Raw genomic sequence first — 15608 nt, 5'->3', positions numbered from 1 at the left:
TCTAATAGTACTCTGTTCTATTGCAGAGGTCCATCATATTTTAAATGCAGCAATGGCATCTTGGTTAACATTTAGTCTTTTGAGTATCATCCAAGGCATTTCTAATGAATACAAGAGAACAAATTTGTCTTTGCATTTCAGACACTAGCTAGCGAACTTATTCTAGCCAGAATACACTATTTACAGCCATCTGGCTTTTATATATAGGATTAAAAATTTTTGTTTTGTTTTTATGCACAGAATTTAAAAATTTTGTTTTGTTTTTAAGGAAATGAAAATCACCTGTGAATTTTGTGAGGTTTCCCAAGAATTATCCCTATAGTAGCTTTCAGAAGCATAATGCACAATGTTAAGAAATTAGAACTTAGAGGTTTATAGGTAGCTATATGGTAACTGTAGCATAATTTCATGCTTTTCATCTCTTTGTCATTGCAAATAGAAGCCATATTTGAACTTTGACCTATTGCCATCTAGGTGACCCCCTACAGAAGGAGTTGGTTTAGGTCAAGCCTTTGTGGCTAATTAAGGATGTGAACAAATAAACTGTCATTATTGTTAGCACCATTTTGGGGTAGACATCAAAAACTGATTGAATGAATTTATGGAAATTAGAAGTATTAGCCATATTTTACAGTAGTTAGAACAGTCAAGATTGAGACCAAGACTTACTATTTTGCTAAGATTACATACATCAAGTTGGCAGGAGGAAGGTCACAGAATTGAGAATGCCTAAATAAAATACTGTCATATGGCAAAATTACAAGAAGTGCGTACTGTCATGGTCAGAAACATAAATGAAGTATATGCTAGCCAGTGACATCTGGCATAATTTCTTGTGATACAGTTCCATCATATTCATATATCACTTTTTTTAGCCACCATGAAAAAGAGATACTATATGTACATTTGTACATAGGAGTCCTTTTCCTTTTTGGTCTTCTTGGGGTGTAGACCTAGTAATGGTATTGCTGGATCAGGGTATGCACAGTTTTGTAGTTCTCTGGATGTAATGTCAAATTGTTCTCCAGAATGGTTGGACCAGTTCACAGCTCTACCATTAGTGCATTGGCATACCTATTTTCCCGTATCCCCTCCAGCATTTGTCATTTTTCTTTTCTCTTATTTTAGCTAATCTGATGGGTGTGAAGGAATACCTCAGACTTGTTTCAATTTGCATTTCTCTCTTTATTAGTGATTTAGAGCAGTTTTTTTTTAATGTAACTATTGATTGTTTTGATTTCTTCTTCTGCCTGTTCACATCCTTTGACCTCAGTTGAGGAATCGCTCTTATTTTTGTAAATGTGGCTCAGTTCTCTGAAGATTTGGAAAATGAGACTTTTATCAGAAAAACTCACCGTTAAGTTTTCCTCCCGGTTTCCTGTTTTTCTTCTAATATTGCCTGCATTGGTTTTGTTTGTAGAAAAACTTTTTAATTTTATGTAATCAAAATTATTAATTTTTTCTCTATTTTTTCTTCTGTGAACCTTTCTATCTCTTGTTTGGTTATGAGCTCTTCACCTATCCATAGATCTGACTGGTAATTTCTTCCATACACCTGTAATGTGCTTATGTTAGCATCCTTTATATCTAAGTCCTGTACCCATTTTGAGCTTATCTTTAATCTGTGCCTAGTTTCTGCCATACTTCCAGTTTTCCTAGCAGTTTTTGTCAAATATTGAATATTTGCTTTAGCAGTTGGAATCTTTAGGTTTATAAAGTACTAGGTTACTGTGCTCATTTGCTTCTGTATATTATGTACCTAATCAACTCCATTGATCAACCACTCTATTTCTTATCAAGTACCAAATTGTTTTGATGATTATCACTTTTTAATGTAGTTAAATATCTGGTACTGCTAGACTCCCTTCCTTCATATTTTTTTTTTCATTGAATCCCTTGATATTCTTGACTTTTTGTTTCTCCAGATGAATTTTACTATTTTTCTAGCAATATAAAGTAATTCTTTGGTAGTTTGATTGGTGTAGCACTGAATAAGTAAATTAATTTAGGTAGTATTGGCATTTTTATTATAGTGACTTTGCCTATCCAGGAGCAATTAATATTTCTCCAGTTATTTAGAGCTTTTATTTGTGTGCAGTGTTTTGTAATTGTGTTCATATAGTTCCCGTGTGTCTCTTAGCAGGTAGATTCCCAAGTATTTTATATTGTCTGCAGTTATTTTAAATGAATTCCACTTTCTGTCTCTTCCTGCTGCTAACATATAGAAATGCTGGTGATTTGTGTGGGTTTATTTTATATCCTTCAACTTTGTGAAAGTTGTTATTTAGACTAGTTTTTAGTGGATTCTCAAGGATTCTCTAAGTAAACCATCATATCATCTGCAAAAAGTGATAGTTTTGTTTCTTCTTTGCTCATGCTTGCTCTTTCAGTTTCTTTTTCTTGTGTTACTGCTGTTACTAGCATTTCAAGTTTATCTCCATTACAAATAATACTTGCTCTTGATTTTAGGTAGATACTCTTAATCATTTTTAGAAAAGCTTCATTTATTCTTATGTTTTCAAGTGTTTTTAATAGGAATGGGGGTTGTATTTTGGCAAAAGTAGTGAGACCTAATCAGTTAATGAAATAGTCCAGGTGAGCACCAGTTAAAGCCTGAACTAGGATAGTGGCTCTGTGAGTACAAAAAAGGAGAAAGATTTAAGATATGTTGCGGAGGCAAAACTGAAAAGATTTGGCACCTGATTGGATATGTGGATTGAAGGAGAAGGAAGAGTTGAGGATAACTCCAAGGGTATGAATCTGGGTGATTAGAAGTATGGTAGTGCCCCCAATAGAAACAGGGAAATCAGATTGGTGTGTCTTAGAAGAAAGATTGTTAGTTTAAAATACTTCCTTGGGCATCAACTTGCAGAATAATAATAGTAGCTAGCATTTATATAGCACCCTAAGGTTTGCAAGGTATTTTACATATGGTATCTCCTTTGATTCTCACAACAACCCTTTGAGATAGATGCTGTTATCTCCATTTTACAGATTAGGAAACAGACCTCGAGAAGTTAAGTGACTTGTTTAGGATCACAAAACAGGATTTGACCTCAGGTCTCCTTGGTTTCAAAAGACGGGTAATGATGTGGGAATAGAACTAAGGAGAGAAACAGAACCAGAAGAAAGCAGTATCATGAAAAACCATGGATCATTTAATGATGATCCAGGAGGAAGAGTAGGTCTGCAGTGTCAAATTTTGCTGGGAGATCAGAAGAACAGAGAATAAGAAAATGACTTTGGATTTTTATAATTGAGATCATTGGTAACTTTGAAGACTGCAGTTTTAGTTGAGTGGTGGAGTAAGAAGCCAAGTTGTAAGAAGTTGAGAAGTGATTGGAAAATAAGAAGTAGAAGGAAAGAGTGTGGATATCTTTTTTTTTCTTTTTTTGGGAGTTTGAGCCAATGAATAAAGAGACATTTAAGATTATATAGAGAGGTGTGATTGAGGGTGGCAAGGGTAAGGCAAGCTGTTGAAGAGAATGAGATTAGGGGCACAAATAGATGAATTAACCTTTTCTAAAAGGACCACCTCTTTCTCCTGTCCTAGAATAAGGAAGAAAGAATAGGAGATTATATTGAAGGCATTTGAGGGATATAATAGGAGAGAAGAGGGAATTCATAACAGGTCACCTCAATTTTCTCAGTAAAGGGAGACAGAGGTCTCTGCTTATAGGGAATATGGAGAGGGTGGTGTGTAGGTGGTTTGAGGGTAGGTTTGGAATGGATGCTTTGGGGTATATGGTAGGAAGTTAGTTATGGAAGAGCAAAGCTAATAGTAATAATTGTCATTTACATAGTGATTTAAGTTTTGCAAACTGTTTTGCAAATATTTTATGTACTTTTATAACAATCTTGGGAGTTATCCTTATTTTACAGATGAAGAAACCGAGGCATACAGAGGTTAAATGACTTGCCCTGGTTCGCACAGCTGGAAAGTGTCTGAGCTAGATTTGAACTCAGGTCTTTCTGACTCTATGTCCAGTACTCTATCCACTGTGCTACTTAGCTGAAATAATTACTATGAATCAGTGGACCCAGTTCACATTATGTCACATAAATTTGGGGTAGTTGGTATGGTTATGGTACATCATTCTGTTGTATTCAGCAATATTCTAAATAGACTCAGAGAAAGTAGATTGTGGGATCATCTAGGTGTATAAAAAAAGATGAGTGATTATAGGACAGAGGATATGAGGATAGAGGGAAGTTAACTAAAGTGACAGAATTTCAAAGGGAGAAAAGTGAGGCCAGAGCAGGGGAGATGACCTGGGAAAGCAAGAAGGTTAAGATCCTATAGAAGAATTTTTGAGTTCTGTCTTGTGGAGGTGGAACAGTTGTGGTTGGTGATGAGATTAGGGTATAACCATCCCTGAGTCGGGGCTGGGCTGATATGCTGGTCACTTCGCTGGATTGTGGTGGGTCGTGGATCCTGAAACTGAACTGGATTGCCAGGTTGTTTGAGGGAATAAATACCAACATATATATTGAGGTTCCCAAGTATAATAAGTATTGAAGGTGGAGTTGAAGAAGGCAGTGAGTTAGGTTCTGAATTCCTTGAGAAAAGAGGAGGAATGTCCTGAGGGCTAGCAGATAACTGCCACCGGGCTCTGATAGGGTGATATATCTAAATGGAGAAAAGTTCACTTAAGAAATTTCTAAGTGATAATGGTATGAGGAGGATCTGGAAGGTGGTGAAGAACAAGGAGTGTACACCAACTCTCCCTGGCTCCGTGTATATACGGAGGAGTGGGGAGACATTGAGAGAAAGTTCTTTCAGTACTGGAGAAAATCATCATTGTATCGTAGGTTTAGAGATGGAAGAGACCTTAGAGACCACTGAGGCCAGTCTCTCCTACCCCAATTTTACTGATCAGGAATCTGAGACACAGGTTCACACAACTAGTGTCTCAGTTGGGATTTGAATCAATGTCTTTCTGACTCCCAAGTCCAGTGCCTTGTAGACAGTGTTGTGTGGCCCGGGATGTAATGTGTTTGTTGCTCGTTGGTATAGGTGGTGGTGGTATGTGTCTGTGTATGTATATGTGGTTTTTGTTGTTGCTGTTGTCGTTTTTTGTGGGAACCAGGTTTCTGTGATTTCAAGGAGATAGAAAATGTGTGAGAGAGGAAAAGGTCTGGAAGATCATTTGTTGATAATAAAATATGGGGTTCAGAAGGCACAATGAAAAAAATGGCAGAGTAGGAAAGGAATGTAGTGGGGAATAACTCTAAGGTGGATGGGGATAAGGGAGTAGGAAGTTGTAGCAGAGAAAGGAGGTTTTCTCCTAGGCATCCTTTAAATTTATATTACGAAGACTTAGAGATGAAGAGAAAGATTCTTGTCTTGAACAATTTTGGTGGCAAGGGGTCCAATCTAGGAGTCCAGATAGCTCGAGGGCAGTGCTGTAGAATAATTATGTTCATAATGAGAAAAAGGGGATACGTTAAAAGGATTTCCGTTAAAAAATAGTATTTAACAAAAAATAAAAGTGAAATTCAAAGGGGTTAGTTTGTCTGGAAAATTCATCTATGCCACATTCCTAAAATGTGCTGGGTAAATGAGATATTGTGGCCTCTCTTCTAAAATGAAACCTATAAAAACTAGACTATTAGGAATGTTGTTATTTTCTCTACTAGTATAGTGCAGCTAGGTGGTGTGGTGGATAAAGTGCCAACCCTGGAGGATCTCAGACACTTACTAGCTGTATGACCCTGAGCAAGTCACTTAAACTTGTTTGCTTCAGTTCCTCCTCTGTAAAATGAGCTGGAGAAGGAAATGGCATACCACCCCAGTACCTTTGCCAAGAAAATCCCAAATGGGGTCATAGAGTTGGACGCAATTTGAACAATTCAGCAACAACATAGAGCTATATGTATCTAAGAAATATGAGCCTTTCACTTTCATTAGTGATTACTTTAAAAATTAAAATTTACTTTTCTGGTAAAGTGATTTAATTTCAGTACTGAATTAATGTTCTATTTAGTAAAGTATCACTGCTTGGGCAGGGCTTGTGAAAACCCAGCCCTCATAACAGTATTTAGCAAACTATTGAATGATGGGCATTCATTATATACATATTTGTTAGCCTTTAATTGATCGCCACAATTAATAGAAACAAATCTTTTACTTTAGGTCACTAAATTATTTTACGTTTTAATCCAGACAACTGCCACCCTGTATTATATAGCATAGAATTAGCCCTTTTTAGTTGATGTTCTTTTTAATTTCAAAATAAAGTGCTTTAATAACAGAAATGAACATTTAGAACTGTCATTTCCTTTGTGGTATTAAAACTGAGATAAGTCTTTGATGTTCTTAAGTGAGCTATAGTCATTGTTAAAATTAGTATAGCAGGTACATGTGATATTCAATTAAATAAAATGTTTTTAAGTATCTACTCTGAAAAGGGCATTGGTATTGTGAAATCATCATATATTCTATTATGTGGCATTAATGCTTTATTACAAATATTAGAACAGCAGAAAATGTGAATGTATAGCAACATTTCCAATAGAAAATATAAGGTTAACCTTTAAAAGTATATGTTTCCTGGGGCAGCTAGGTGGTGCAGTGGATAGAGCACTGGCCCTGGAGTCGGGAGGACCTGAGTTCAAATGTGGCCTCAGACACGTAACACTCATTGGCTGTGTGACTCTGGGCAAGTCACGTAACCCCAATTGCCTCACCAAAAAAAAAATATATATATATGTTTGTGTTCTTCAATTCTGTAGAAATTTCTATAAAAGCATATGTGTGTACATGTGCACATATGCACCTACACATTTTCTGATGGGATTTCTAATTAATCAAAGACACCCCTATTCTCTTACCTCCATAAATTTCTGTAGAATGTAGGTTTTTGCTTGCACTAACTTATCCTCATTGAAAAAAAAATTTTTAATTGTTGTTGAAAGAAACTTATATATGTGTGTATATGTATATATGTGTGTTTATATGTTTTCACACATATATGTGTATATATGTATATGTGTGTGTGTATATATATGTGTATATATATGTATGTATATATATTTGAAACATGTGTTGGTATCAGCATCTTAGGGAACCTGTCTACCATCAAAGTTTGAAGTACTCCATGGTTACATTTCAGATTCAGTTGAATATGTTGACCTTTTTTTTAACTTACAAGGGAAATATTCAAGTTTATATTCATTGATATTGTTTATAATGCTTTTATAAACTAGTCATTTTCTCCATAGTTTTCTATTATCACATAATAAAAAGCTCTACAAATAATCATTAATAAAAATCAGGTTACCCTAATTATAGGCTTTCCTAATTTCCACCATCCTGTATTTAAAGAAAATCAAGTATTTATATTAATATTCTTTTATAACTTTCATGTTGAAGTTCTTAACTTTGCAAACTTACTCTGTAGTGAATTTTCATAATAGTATTTTTATCAGTAATAAATTCTGATTTGATTTAATGATATTAGTAAGTTCAATTTCAGTGTTTTTCATATTTCAGTGTATATTACATTTTGATATAGTGGAAGTTCTGGTACTAGTAGTTTATCTTCTATCATGCTATCATGGAAACTGATAAATTATCATTTTTCATGAAAACTGATAAACTTTGACAAAATTTTTCATGTAATTACCAATGGAATGTAAGCTCCTTAAGGGTAGAAACTATTGTCATTTTTGTCTTTATATTCTCAAGCAAGGTACCTGGCACATGGTAGCCTCTTAATAAATGTTTGTTGAATTGAGTTGAACTTGCTGTGTGACCTTTGAGAAATTTGGCCATTCTGGAGCTCAGTTTCCTCATCTATAAAATGAGAGTTGGACTACATTAGTGATTTGAAGTTCTTCATAGTACTATGTATTCAAATATTATTCATTGATACCAACATGCTTGTAGTAATATTATATTTATTTGAAAGGTAGCATGACATAATGGATAAAGAGATGGTTTGGGAGTCAGGAAGACTCAGGTTGAAGTTTTTTTAATATAAACTGGTTGTGACCCTGGCAAGTCACTTAACCTCTTGGTGCCCCAGACATCTTTCAAAGGCTTTAAGTTGTAGAAGAGTTGATGATCTCCTTTGAATGAAGGAGTTACCTTACCTGAAATTCTCTATACAAATAAAACTGCAAGTCTGGACAGAAAAAAATTATCATCTGACTGGTAAATTATACTTTAATTGCTGAATATTCATTAGATCAATTAACTATAAAATGTTGTTTTTGAGTCTTTTAAAATTCCTATACCCTGTCCTTATTACTTTGATATCTTCTATCTCTTCTAAAAGTGATGAATGGTTCTGCCTCTGGGTACAAACGTGAATTAAATTTAAATTCTTCATTTTAAGATACCACTTCAAGATAATTGGGAGTACCCTACATTTTCATAAAATTAAGGATGGGATTTGTGGCTTCAAGGAAGAATTTTTCTATGTTCCTAAATAACGTATAGATTTTTGAAAAATATATCAATTTAAAGCCACTCTGAAGACAAAATAATTTTTAAATGCTATGCATTTATTAGTGTTTTGGCAAACATTAAATGTCAACTATACTAATATATCTTTTGAATGATCAACAGAAACTTATAGAAATATGAAATTTCCTAAATTTTCTTGGTGTTCAAACACAGAAATAACATCATAGGTCTGTTTTAAGCATCTCTTCCAATTTTTCCTTTGGTCTGCAAATAGACGTGAAGATTTTAAGCCACAGAAGCTAGAGAGAGAGAGAGAGAGAATGTTATAGCCAGAGGAAATGAAAAGTTTCTTGGTTTTACTGGAAAAATTAATAACTACCCATTTAAACTATGATGCTATGATAATTGAGTGTTTTTTTATGGTTACAGTGCATCATCAGAAAGGACTTCTCCAAGTGTATCTTGATATTATTCTTTCTTATATTTTGTTATACTTCATGAAGCTAAGTAGGCCATTGTGGAATTCCTCAACACTGTCATATGGTATTATACTTTTGTTTGAAACCTTTGTTTTTGAATAGCTTTAAACTTATGTTGTACATTTTCCAAACATACCGATTTTAAAATAATATTATTTGGAATATTGCTTGATTTCTAGAATTGTAGGGATAATTTAGTAGTCTGCATAAGTCATTCAGTTGTTCTCAGAAGCCGGTTGTTGTTAATGAAAAATGAATAACAGACCACCTAAAATTTGAAATATAAATACAATGCCTTAAAGCTTTTAGATCCTTCTCTAGTGAGGTATTAAAAATATTTTGTAATAAGTATAGAAATCTGTTAAAAGAATATAAGCATGTTGGGAGGCTCATAGTTTTTATTATTTTCATTCATCTTATCGTGGAAAGAGCTAGAGAGTGCCAGTTCCCGAAATCCTACAACACTTATTATTACTTTTTGAGTTAAAGTTGAATTAAAAAATATGAGTCACCCTTTGACTCCATGTAACAATCTCGTAGAATCATAAAACTGGAAAAGACCGTGTAAGTTCAGTCCCTTTATTTTATATTTGAAGAAACTCTGGCCATGAAAGTGGTGTGATTTGCATGAGCTCCCTTATGTATTTGGGACCATAGGCAAATCATTTCAGTTCATAGGATCTCAGATTTAGAGCTGGAAAGTATTTTAGAGGTCATCTAACTTCAGCATCCTCCTTTGAGAGATGAGAAAACTGAGACAGGGCGCTTGTGGAACTAGCCGAGGCCACACAGGTAGCAAGTTGCAGAGCTGTGATTCAAACTCAGGTATTCCAACTCTAAATCCATCACTTTTTCAATTCAAATCAACAGACATTTTTTGAAAGTCTACTATGTGCTAGGTATTATGCTAGATGTTGGGAGATACAAGAATAAAAAGCAGTCATCTAGAAATCATTAAGCACCTGCTATGTTCCAGAAACTATACTAGGGCCCCAGGATGAGAAGACAAAAATGAGAGCCCTAGCCTTCAAGAAGCTTAATTGAAATAACATGCACATTCATAAGTAATTAGAAAGCATATAAAAGATGAATTAAAATAATTTTAGTGTAGGGGGCTGGTGGAACCAGAATAAGCCCTTAGGATGTGGCACTTGAGCTGGGCTTTGAAGGGAGCCTAGGGAATCAAAGAGGCAGCCATAAGGACTAAGGGCATGCCAAGTGGGGGAGGTGGGTAAGGCAGGGGAAACTTGGGTAAAGGAATGGAGATGGGAGATGGAATGTTGTATATGAGAAAAATTCATATGCTGGCTTGGCTGAAATGAAAGTACAAGAAACGGAATAATATATTACAAGCCTGGACAGCTGGGCTGGAGCCTATTATGAAAGAATTTAAATGTTGACCAGGGGAGTTTATGTTTTATCTTAGAGGCAGTAGGAGAGCCATGGAACTTTTAAAGTGGGAGAATGACATGGTTAGATCAATGCTTTAGAAATATAACTTTCTCAGATGTGTGGAGAGCAGGATTGGAGAGGAGACAGACTTGAGGCAGGCAGAATAATTAGAAGGCTATGGCAGTTGTTTGGACTAGGGGAGCCTGAACTAGGGTGTGGGCATGTGAATGGAAAGAAGGGGATTGATTCTAAAGATGTTATTTACTTTTTTTGATAGGATTATTAACTTTAGAATGAATGATTGAAAGCATTTGTTAAAACTGTTTACTATGTGCTAAGCATTGGGGTTAGAAATACAAAAACTAAGGCAGTCCCCTGTGCTCTAGGAGCTGAAGACAGTATGCTAGAAGAATATTAACCACCATTTGGTTGGGACACTTTGGATGAGAAAATTATGGGAGTAGTGAGTAGGACCATAAACCATCCAGGAACTGTAGCAGAGTAGTATTGATCCAGTTCATGTTTCTAGAAGCATACGTGAGTGGTTACGAAAGGGTAGGGAAGATTATGAAAGAAATATCCATAGAGTGAAGAGTGAGGCAGGTGGGAGGTTGGAGTTTTCCCAAAATAGTGATTCTGGATTGGCATTCACCATTCAGGACAGTAGAGCCATAGGTTAGAAGTTCCTTCAGGGTGGCAAAGAGACTGTGGAAGAGATGTCCAGAGAGTGGGGAGTGAAGCGTGGTGGCTGAATTTTCCTGAAATAGTAATCATGTAGAGGCAGTCCTAAGTCAGGACAGCAGGGCCCCAGAGCAGCAAGATAGTTGGTTGTAATGTAAGGAGTGAAGGGAGGCAAGTTAGTTTGGGCTTTTCTAAAACAGTAGACTAAAGCAGTAATGTGGCTATATTTCACCTAGACATTCTTTCTTCCTATTCTTGTAGAGAAGATGAGATGTATACCATAATACAGGCAGTTGGTTTTAAAACTGGTGAAATGCTGTACTCAAAGAGCAGTCATTAATAGTTTTATGTCGGCTTGTCAGGAGGGCTTTGATCTTATGCTGTTTAATGATTTTATCAGTGGCTTGAATAAGGCCGAAGTTATTGTGCTCATCAAATTTGCAGATGACATGAAGCTGAGAGAGCTAACTAACAAACTAAAGGACAGAGTTGGGATCCAAAAAAATCTTGACATGGTAAAACATTGGGCTATTTAAAAAGATGATATTAGGGATAGATATGAAGTCTTTCACTTGTTCAAAAAATCAAGTTTATGAGAATGGGAGAGGATTCAGTGACACTGCCCTCTAGGCTCTTCGTGAATAAGACAATCATTTCTTGCTCTTTAAAGAGCATTTTCTTTGGCTGCCCCAGTGTCTGGAGCGCTCTCACTCCTCTCTGCCTACTGACCTCTCTAGAATTTATTAAGTCCCAGCTCAAGTCTCAACTTTTACAGGAAGCCTTACTCAAGCTCTCTTAAAAAGTGCCTTCCTTCTGTTAATTATTTCCTATTTATCTTGTATATAATTACTACGTGTCTGTTTGTTTGCATACTGTCTCCTCCATAAGATCATAAACTCCTTGAGGCTAAGGACTGTCTTTAACCTCTTTTTGTGTCCTCTGTACTTAGCACAGAACTTGGTATGTGGTAGGCACCTAATAAATGTTGATTTATTATTGATTGATGGCTCTATACTAATTTGTTTGAAAAAGAAAAAAAGACTATACCTCCTCATCCTATGGGATCCTTATGCAAGGTTTCCCATAGATCTTTTTGAAGATAATATATCCAAAACACTGGAGGTTTTTCTCTTGTTCTAGTATCCCTGGAGTATAAGTGTATTTTATGTTTGGAAGAAAACCTCTTTGTATTACAGCTAAACATTCTGATAGTTTATGTGAGCTGTGGTGTACACTCTTGCACATGAGACACTGGTCTGTCCTAGGTCTTCTAGTACCCTTGATTTATATTTCCAGAATACATCTGAGCTTTGGAGTTGTAGATATAGCCAGAAATTTGGGACTGATTCTTGACTGGTTGCAGTGATCCAGAGAACCTTCCACCTAACCTACAGTTTTTACTTTACCTTTACTTTTGACTTTAGGGTAGAGGTAGCCTAGTTTAGCTTGTGATTTCCCTGAACTCCTTTTCACATTCTTCCTGATAAGAATCTGGAATTTTTTTGTCTTGTTTTTTAGATCAGAGGCAGTTCAGGATTTCATTTGACTGTATGGATAATTGGTAGGAGCCAGAATCCCTGTAATTCAAAACCAGTTAGTGCTGAGCATGTCGTCTTTCCAGCACCCTAAAGGATTTGGCTGGAGGAAGTACATGGAGTAGGAAGAGCCCTGGACTCAAAGCACTTGACCTCTCATGGGTTTTGATTTCTTTCTCTGTAAAATGATGAGATTAGACTAGTTGATTTATCAATTCCCTTTCAACACTAAAAGTTTGTGATTTATGAAAGGTCACCATGAAATATTTTGGTGAGACTTTTTTGGTGGCCCCTAGTATATATTAAAATTACTTGGGACTATATATATGCATTGTTATGCTTTTATATACTATTCAATAAATAATATGGATATTTAAAAGAATTCAGTGGTAATGTCTTATACTTGAAGGTGGTTTTTTTTAAAACATCCTATTGTTTTTTAAAAAAAAACAGGCTTTTTATTTAGGTGGTTATTTGTTTTAGCTAGGTAAAGTTCTGAAAATAATTCTGTTAAAGACAGATGATTAACTGATTTATGATGTACAACATAGGACATTGCTTAATAGTGTCAAAAAGATAATTAAGTCACCACTCAGTGTGATCGTATTATACAAATAGGACGTAATTCTACATCTCAGTTGAATTTTGTATTCTCCTTTGTCAAGAATTGGTCTATATGCATTAATCAAAGTGGCAGGTTAATTTTCTAATCTCCCATTAATAGTTATCTTTCCTGCAGTGTTACTGCGTCTTTTATACAACATACATTTCTAATGTCTGCTAAAGTTATTGTAGAAATTCTGGCTCTAGTGCATCTTGGCCATGTTCCCAAGCTTTTTATATTTATCTATTTTAGCTTTACTGAATTATTTCTTGTTTATAAATTAATAATATTCTTTCTAGGAAATACTTGTAACAGATTCGCTATAAAACATATTTGAAGAGACATAGTTAACAAAAAGTCCCATTTTAAGAATTATTTGATTTGTCCCAAGTCTATTCTAACTCAAAATATAATAAGATTCTGTATTTGTAACTAATATATCATCTTCATTATTCATTACTTCCTTTCCGTGAACTTTTCTGTTTGTTCCATTCCTTATATACTTCATTTAAAACATTAAAGTCAAGTCTACCTTTTGACTTTGATTCACAACTCTCTTCTCATGTAAACTTTCATAGCATAGTTGGTGTGTTTAAATTGACAGATTTATATTATATCTTTAAATATAACCAAATCATTTCATACTTGTCTTTAAAATGTGTTTTTATCTTTTTAAAAATTCTGAACTTAATAAGTAAAATGAGCATTTTGGTATATAAAGTAGAACATAAAAAGGATTGTACGTGAAACTGCAAATATCTGTTATCTATGCCTTATATTTCTTTTTAAGCATATGCTAAATTCAACATATAACTTTAAAAGCTGTCATGTATGTCTGTTTCCCGTTGACTTTTCTTCTGTTTTCTTCTCTGTATTTTTTTTTAATACTTCAATGAACCTCTTTTCTTTCTTTTGTTTTGGCAACTCTATTACCTACCCCTCCCTCTCTTCTCTCTTCAACCCCAGTTGGAAAAACAAAAACAAAAACAAAACATTCCTAGCAAATATGCTAGTCAAGAAAAACATTTCTACTTTGGCCATTTTCAAAAATATATGTCTCATTCTGTACTTTGAATTTATTAACTGTTTGTTAGGAGGTTGATAGCATCCTTCGTTGCTCTCTAGAATTGTGAATGATCATAGAATTGATCAGAATTCTTAAGTTTTTCAGAAATGATGAACTGTGTTTTCTCCTTGAATTTCTATATTTCTACTTGGTCTGTTGTTCTTCCTTGGTCTTTGTTGGAACAGTTGTATACACAATCTGGTCTATACTGCGTCCTCCTACTTTACTATCTTTGCAAAGCCCCCTCTGTATTTCTGTGACACTGCTCTTTCTTAGCTCTCTTTCTACCTCTCGGACTACTACTCCTTTTTCTCCTTTAATCATTCTTTATCCATGTTTTGCCTACTAACTGTGGCTGCCCTTTCCTGGTCCCTCTAGCAGCTAGAACCTCCCCCTCTTAGCTTATCTTCCATGTATATGTTACTTCTCTCCTCTAATTGGAGGGCTGGAGAGCAGAGCAATAAACTCCTCCAAAAGCCTTCCCCTGTAGAGGCTCAGAATTTTCAAAACTTTCTAGGTAACTCCATTTTCCATCAGCTCCTCTGCTTGGTTTTCCCTCCAGATAACATGGCACCCTTGTTGCTCTTCCCCCTTCCCACCCCTGCCTTTTGTGTGTTGTCTCCCCTTCCCTCCCTCCGTTAGATTGTAAATTCCTTGAAGGCAGGAACTTTCAGACTTTCTTGTCTCCCCAGTGTGTAACACCATGCCTGGCACATAGTACTTAATATATGTTTATTGAATTGAATTGAATATGTGCCATTTATCTGCATGATATCTTCATTAAAATGTAAACTCCTTCGGTCCCAGGACTGTTTTTGTTTTTCTTGGACTGGCACATCTTAAGTGCTTAATAAATACTTGTTGATTGATTGATTGATTGAATGATTGATTTATCAAAGGAACCTGAAAAGAAACCCTCAGAAAATTAAATAAGAACCAACTATTCTAGAACAGTGTCACAAAAACCTGCACAGGAGAAAATATCCAGGACTGTTGTGAAAAGTGTCATATGCTGCAGAAAGATTAAAAAGGATGAGAAATAAGACAAATATTTGGATATTATGAGATCACTGGAAACTTTGGAAAAAGAGGTTTCAATTGAATGATGCAGTTGGAAGCCAAATTGAAAGTGGTTGAGAAAAACAGCACAATTCATAAATTATCTATGACAGTTTTTGCTATAGTGATATATGTTGTTTATATCCCATGTACCATTAGAATGAAAACTCCTTGAGTATAGGCCACTTGTTTTAAATTAAATATGTAATTGTCAGTCAGTGTCCAATGAAGTACTTTGAACAAGATTGCTATGCAACAAATCTTAACTGTTGGATCATTAGACAACCAAGAACACTTTTTTTATTATCTTCTGAATGTTGAGTGTACATATTTTTGTTGAATTTTTTTTCCTTTCACAGTACATTGAATTGATCTTAAT

The 15608-nt window shown here is 35.1% G+C and overlaps 1 protein-coding gene across 2 annotated transcripts in view; it reads left to right on the top strand.

Moving 5' to 3' along the window:
- EXOC2 (exocyst complex component 2) overlaps positions 1-15608 on the top strand; it is a 231880-nt gene that overhangs the window by 13187 nt on the left and 203085 nt on the right. The window lies entirely within an intron of this gene.

Source organism: Vombatus ursinus, unplaced genomic scaffold, assembly GCF_900497805.2.
Source record: "Vombatus ursinus unplaced genomic scaffold, bare-nosed wombat genome assembly UNPS02000577.1, whole genome shotgun sequence".
In the NCBI taxonomy this organism is placed as follows: Eukaryota; Metazoa; Chordata; class Mammalia; order Diprotodontia; family Vombatidae; genus Vombatus; species Vombatus ursinus.
Note: the sequence above shows the minus strand (reverse complement) of the source record. Positions and strands in the feature narration are given on the sequence as shown.